The sequence below is a fragment of the Ochotona curzoniae genome, unplaced genomic scaffold (genome assembly GCF_017591425.1).
Source record: "Ochotona curzoniae isolate NIBS_2020 unplaced genomic scaffold, NIBS_Ocur_1.0 contig_3176, whole genome shotgun sequence".
In the NCBI taxonomy this organism is placed as follows: domain Eukaryota; kingdom Metazoa; phylum Chordata; class Mammalia; order Lagomorpha; family Ochotonidae; genus Ochotona; species Ochotona curzoniae.
Genome location: NW_024465746.1, coordinates 1459155 through 1465067, shown reverse-complemented (window position 1 = coordinate 1465067; position 5913 = coordinate 1459155).

The following is a 5913-nucleotide window of genomic DNA, read 5'->3' as shown; positions in this document are numbered from 1 at the left end:
TGTTCTTCTTCCTCTTCCTCCCACCCCCGCCCCCTCCTCCTACCCCTTCTTTCTTCATCTTCTGTGATTTATTTATTTTTATTGGAAAGGTAGATTTACACAGAAAAGGAGAGACAGAAAGATCTTCTGTCCATTGATTCACAAGCCAAATGGCCACAATGGCCAGAGCTGAACCAATCCAAAGCCAGGAGGCTGGAGCTTCTTTCTGTGTCTCCCATGTGGGCGCAGGGTCCCAAAGCTTTCACCGATCCTCTGCTGCTTTTCCAGGCCACAAGCAGGGAGCTGGAAGGCATATAGAGAAGCTGGGACAGGAAGCAGCATCTACAACATGGGATCCCGGCACATTCATGGTGAGGATTTAGCCACTAGGCTACCACACCAGGTCTGTCCGTGGTCTTCTTTAAGAGCACAGGGCTGGCTGGTCCTGTTTCACCTTGACTGTTCAAGCGATGGCAGGAGTTACCAACAGATAACATTCTCTTATCTGTTCAGCACATATGTATTGAATGCCTCCCATGCTTCAAATCCTAAACTAGATTCATGGAAGAGCGGTGCCAGCTCTGGACCAGCGTTGCACTGAAAACTGCCTATGACGATGGAAAGTCTACATCCGCATTTTAGTGTTCCTAGAGGAGATGCCAGCCTCCTCCTGCCAGTCTTACATGACTTACACCAGCTCCCACCTCTTGATTTTTGAAAAAGACTTTGACACAGCCTCTTCTATGCAGCAAATACTGTGCTATATTGTAGGAGAGCGATAGGAAAAATAAGACAGCTTACATTCTTCAGAAGCTCACAGCTTGTTGCTAAGTGCCCACATCCCTATAGATATGTTCATGTTCCGACACGTAGGAACTCATAGGGTAATGAACTGCAGGTATGCCTCACTATCAGGGTGTCTGACCGCCCAGATCATCAGATGCAGGGCAAATAGTGGACTTTTCTTTTCTTTTTTCTTTTCTTTTCTTTTCTTTCCTTTCCTTTCCTTTCCTTTCCTTTCCTTTCCTTTCCTTTCCTTTCCTTTCCTTTCCTTTCCTTTCCTTTCCTTTCCTTTTCCTTTCCTTTCCTTTCTTTCATTTCCTTTTCTTTTTTTCTTTCCTTTCCTTTCTTCCTTTCTTTCTCTTTCTTTCTTTCTTTCTCTTTCCTTTCTTTCTTTCTTTCTTTCTTTCTTTCCTTTCTTCCTTTCTTTCTCTTTCTTTCTTCTCTCTTTCTTTCCTTCTCTCTTTCTTTCTGAGATTGATAGAGGTTCTTGGAAGAATGCGTGGTGCTGACTGGGGGTGCAGAGGGGGCTAAGCTGGAGAAGGGAGTTTCTGGAGCCCTGCGGTGAGGAGGCGCCACAGGTGAGCTTTTTCCATAAAGAATGGGGAAGTGGGTGAGAACTTGAGCTCCCAGCATAAATAGAGGCTGAACCTGACCTTGTGGAACTCGGGCTGCAGGTCTATTTACAAAGTGTCACTCTCTCTGTGTGGGTTGGAGGAGATCCAGCAATGACTTACGGATTCCTTGGAGACCTATTGCAAGCAGTGGAAGCTCCATAGCAGGAAGTCAATCCTCACATTGCTTGTTCAAAATTCCACTAGCCACCCCGCCCCACCTGCCCCTCCTCCCACCCCCGGGTTATTTGACCCTACAAAAGCAGTACTGCACATGTTAGTATAGCTTGAGTTTCCCTGATCTGAAATGCTTGGAACTAGAAATGCTCCATGGTGGTGGGGAATCACTGCATAGGAGTGTACTTCAAAACGTTGGTGGAAAAGTGCAATTAAAGCACAAGTCAATTTTAGTGCAAATAATATTTATTTTTTGAATCCATGTGCTGTTTTTTTTTCCACACTGGGCACTTGCCATGTAACCTCCTGAAGCACCTTTTACATAAGAAGTTCTCTTGTGAATGGAACTCAAATGTGAGCATAAAAATCGTTTATGTTTTATATATACCTTATCCATGTAACCTGGGGGCAAGCGACTTGTGGCATTTTCTGTGAGCCTGTTTTCTCGATGAGGTCACGGGTGGGATCTTCTGTGAAATGAAGTGTGAGATTTTTCTCTATGTGGATTCATACTGGTGCTCACATTTAGAATTTTCCATTTAAGCGTTTTGAGGAAGAAATATTCAGCTTTTACTGATAAGGAAAATGAGGACCTGGAAAGATTTTGTGACTCATTTAAAGTCACACGTAGGTTAATGTCAGGACTGGAGCTGGGAGCCGAGGTAGGGAACGTTTTTTGTCTTAGCCTTCTGCACTCCCGCGGGGCTGGACCAATAGTGCAAATTCCTTTCCAAGTCAATTTCAGGGTAATTCATGGAGCAAATACCCTTGAGAACAATGCCCTCCTCCCCCCACTGAAGAACAGTCGTTCCTGCTGTTTGCTAGAAAAGCAGTGGATTGCCCAAGCTCTGTGCTTGCTAGCTGAGACACCGGCCCATTCCTGTGCAGCATCAGTCTGAGACCGCTGTGTCCTTAGGTGGAACTTAAGGGTAGGAGGAATCTAATGCCGACAAACTCGTGCTCGATATCTGCTTGTGCTGTTGTGAATAGCAAGCCCTTTATTTTTGACTCAGGAGCCTCACGTCTTCTGCTAGCATCTGCAGGACAGGTGAACTCATGAAATCTTGGATTTTACACGTACACCCAGCTTCTTATAACTGGAGCTCTTCCCATCACAGCACTCAGCTTAGCCAGCCCTAATGTAAGAGGGAGAAGTGATGGTTACAGGCAGGTGGTCTAACCAGATCTGCTGTGTGGGCCTTCTTTTTAGTTTAAGTAGTCCCTTGGGCTAGAGAATCCTAGGACTCCAGACTAGGCCAGCATAAGGAAGACAGCAGGCGTGACCGAGAAAGAGAGTTGGGACAGAGAGAAGGACACCCATTGGGGGCGTTTAGTGGCCCTTCACCTGTTGCGTCACAGCACAAAGGAATAAGAGTGGGACGATTCTGCTGAGAAATCTGTGGACTGGACTGGGTGGGGACAGGAGGGAGGGACAGCAGAGACAGCGAGGAATCGGTGGGGACAGGGGACCCCATGAGAGAGGACAGTGACCACGACACAGCGGCTGCTGTGTGGCCTCGGGTAGAAGAAGAGAGAGAAGCCAGGGTAGACACACTTTTCCACCCTACAGGTTTCTGAGTAACCTGCTCTCCGCCTTCTTGTGTGAATCCTGAAGAGTCCTCCGTGGGCAGGAGAGGTCTGCTGGTGAGCGAGGGCACCAGGCTTTCACCTGGACACTTGTTTGAAATGCAGCCATGGAAACGTGAGGCTGGCCAAGAACCTCCCCACTGCTTTGGGAATCTACAAGCATGGCAGGTGTTTGTTAAAATAACTTTCCCTCCCGTGGTTAAAGTTAGATAGGTCTCTGTCATAAAATCTTTAATTGCTTGTCAAATATTTGACTAAAATTAAGGAGTTTTCCTTCAGGGAAAGTTGGCACCCATGAATTACTAACAAATGAGACCTTTGTAAAAGGTTTCCTAAAGCATGCTGTGTGTGTGTGTACACAGGGGCTAATGGTTCATAAATAGATGATCTTCCTCTTTGCTAAAGAGTCTGCTTAATGTTTAATTAAAAAAAAATTGTGCCACTTAGCTTAAGTGTCTAAAGTGGTCAAGTTCATTGAAACAGGAAGTCGAAGCCTGGTCGCCAGGGACTGGAGGGGAGGGGAGTGGTGATTAGCTGTTTAGTGGGCTCAAAGTTAGTTCTGTGGGTGAGAAAGTCCTGGGGATATGTTGACAACTTGATAATAATCAACCAGACATTTCCAAATGATGATGTCAGACATGTTACTTTTTCTTTTTTTTTTTCTTACTACGATTTAAATAACTGTCAAGAGCTTGGACACAATGCTGATTGCACAGTCTTGAACTTGACTGCTTGATTTAGCCTGAAATATCCATAAAGGGGCAGGATTTGTCATGCAGCAGGCTGAGCAGCCACTTGGGACGTGCCCGTCCCATATCGGAGTGCAGCCCTGCTGCTTTGCTTCTGATGCTTAATGTGGCAGCGAGAACCAGCAGAGGATGGCCCAAGTCCTGGGGCACCTGCTGCCTTTGCGGGATACCTGGATGGGGGGAGTCCTGCCTCCTGGTTTTGGCCTGGCCCTGCTTTAGTGAACCAGCAGACGGAAGAACTTTTGCCCCGCCCCATTGTTCTCTTCCTCTGTCTGCCACTGCCTTTCAAGTAAATCAAGATTTAAAAAGTGATCGTGCAATGGCAGACACAAAAGTTAGAAGGAGGATGGACCTAATTTTCATGCAAATGCAGGTGATGCTGGGGTATAGACCCTAAAGAATTGAAAACGGGGTCTGGAAAAGATAGTTGTATATCTATGGCCACAGCAGAATATTTAGTAATAGCCAAGAAGTAGAAGCTATCCGAGTGTCTGCTGGCGGCTGAAGTGGTTTGCCAACACCACGGAGCAACCATCACCACGGAGAAGGAAGCGATTCCTGATATTGCGAATATTTTGCTTGGTGAAACAAGCCAGAAGAGAAGTCAAATTCTGTACATTTCTATTGACACAAATACGAGGTGCCTAGAGTAGTCAAATTCATAGAAACAGGCAGAATGATGGCTATTAGGGACTTTGAGGTCATGGACTGGAGTGCTGGGTTAGCAATTCCGGTGACAGCTGCACAACAGCATCTTTGTACTTCATGTTGCTGCCTGGCCTGCTTAAAATGGTGAAACTTTGTTGTTAAATGTGTTTTTAAAAGATTGCTAGGCAAGGAAACGAGTCGTCAGCTTGGCTGGCTGAATCATCCACTACTGGATGCCTTGGCCCAAGCCACACACTGTCAGAGGCAGACAGCATCATCCAGTAGCTCAGGAGCCTCCTGGCCATGTGGCCCTCTTGTACAATTGCTGGAGGCTTCCTTCCACACACAGGCCCTGCCTCTGCACCCTCGGCTCCTTTCCTCCTGTGCACCTGCCTGAGAGAGATTTCCCAACATCTCAACATCGCTGGAGACAGCCTCTGATTCATAGTCATCTCTCAGAGAGCCCATTTCCCCGGATTTTGGAAAGTATAAAAGGGATGATTCTTTTTCTTTTTTTTAAATTATTATTTATTTATTTTTATTGGAAAGTCAGATATACAGAGAGGATGGGAGACAGAGAGGAAGATCTTCCGTCTGTTGATCAAGTGGCTGCAATGGCCAGAGCTGTGCCAATACGAAGCTAGAAACCCGGAGACCCTTCTGGGTCTCCCACACGGGTGCAGGGTCCCAAGGCTTTGGGCCATCCTCGACTGCTTTCCCAGGCCACAAGCAGGGAGCTGGATGAGAAGCAGGGCCATTGGGATTAGAACTGGTGTCTACATGGGATCCAGGCAGATTCAAGGCGAGGACTTTAGCCACAAGGCTACTGTACTGGGCCCAAAACTGGTGATTTTTAAGCAGGGTTCTCACTATATTGGCCCAAGGCATCTGTTTGGCACTGGCCTGGGAATCTGGCCAGGTGTATGTCAGAAATTGCTGTTGGCCTTCCCCCATCCCAGCACCCTCAACCCCTCATTCACACTGAAAGAGATTGTGCTGTGGGAAGCTGCACGGTGAGGACATGTACCTTCTCCCACAACCCAGGTCCCCAACTCTCTCATCTGCCTGCAAAATACCTGCCCGGTTTGGGCAGAGCAGTTTGGGCAATTAAGCCACCTAGCAAAATTGCAACGGCAAGAAACATAATCTAGTCCATATTTTGCAACAAACCAGGTTTCCCTGGTCAGCACAAAGCTGTATAAAGTTATAGTTGGATTAAAGGATGGGATAGGCAAAATCAACCCACGTTGAAAAACCTCTCTGCAATGACCATGAGGGACGCTCCAGAGCCCACCCCCCCAACACACACACACGCACACACTCACACACACATGCACACTCACAAATTGGAATGGATAGGCAGAGAACAACAAGGAAGG